At 38.1% G+C, this 1,246-nt stretch overlaps 1 protein-coding gene across 1 annotated transcript in view; it reads left to right on the top strand.

The window, feature by feature from the left end:
- LOC106526501 (collagenase 3) overlaps positions 1-1,246 on the top strand; it is a 10,556-nt gene that overhangs the window by 6,641 nt on the left and 2,669 nt on the right. The window lies entirely within an intron of this gene.

The raw sequence follows: 1,246 nt of genomic DNA on the forward strand, positions 1-1,246 counted from the left end.
ACAAATACAAATTAAACAATTTCATATTTCTTGAACAAATTTGCTTTGATTTTTTTAAAGGAACTAATTGATCCAATGCTTTTATAATCATTTTCCAGATTATTCTATAGTCTTTTACAGCAGCCAGCTCACTTTGTCATACCAGGAAAGCTGAAAAGACCTGTTATTTCCCCACCTTTTGCACCTAATTAATCTGAGTTGATCAGCCCTGCTGTTTAACTCTAATTTTTTCTCTGTAAACAAGACTATAATGGCTTCAGCAAAATCCGGTCCACAACATTCAAACTGCTATTATGTGCAGCTTGTTACTGGCGCGAGGTTAGTGTGAAGTGTGACCGTCTGTGAGTGTTTTATGACGGTGAAGGGAGCAGCACTCGCTGGACAGAAGAAGTCAGAAAGAGTGATAGAAGTCCGTCTCCAAACATAAGCAGCTACAGAAATAACACCAGAAATAGAAGCTCGATTTGTTTATAGTCGTTTTTAACAAAGAAAATGCTGCTAAAAGGATTAATAAAGTCTCCGCTTCAACTCAGAACAGAAACTAAACTACAAACGGCTCCCATGCACATTTATACCAAAAAGATCTCTGATTCGTTCATTTCACTGTCAATCAAAAAGGGATTCAGCCTCTGACAGATCATCCAATCATCATGCAGAAGCTGAGCGTCTGAGCCAGCCCCCTGCCTCATAGACCCCCAGAGACGCTCAGCGTCCGATGGGCGGGACAAAGCCCAGCATTTATCCAATGACTCGTCTCGTTTCGCTGCAATCTTTGCATCACTAATGAGCTCTGTGGACGCTCAGCGTCCGACTGTTTAAAGCACTGTGAAGCTGAGGGAATGAGTGAAATGAGGAAATGAGGAAAGCCGTGCAGTTACCAGTGATAAAAAGCTGATTCTGAACAAAAGTTGAGCGCGTTGTAGTGCATATTTAGTCAATAACATGAACGCACAACAGTATATATTTTATCTTTTTTTTTACATTTTCGGGGAAGCTGAGCTTCCCTTGCAGTCTTAGAGAAATCGCCTCTGTTTGTTACCCATTTTAAACTTTAAAGTTATTCTGCTGTAATTTTCTTGTCTGCACTGTGATACTTTACAGTTATTAGTCTGTTATTATTGTTTTGCACTGAAAACAGGCTAATTCTAATTTCTAATGTTAAATTCTGATATGTAACTACAGTCTATAATACAAGGCATGTCTTTTTTGTTCTTTCATTATCTTTTATATTATATTATATTATATT

The sequence above is a fragment of the Austrofundulus limnaeus genome, unplaced genomic scaffold (genome assembly GCF_001266775.1).
Source record: "Austrofundulus limnaeus strain Quisiro unplaced genomic scaffold, Austrofundulus_limnaeus-1.0 Scaffold279, whole genome shotgun sequence".
Classification (NCBI taxonomy): domain Eukaryota; kingdom Metazoa; phylum Chordata; class Actinopteri; order Cyprinodontiformes; family Rivulidae; genus Austrofundulus; species Austrofundulus limnaeus.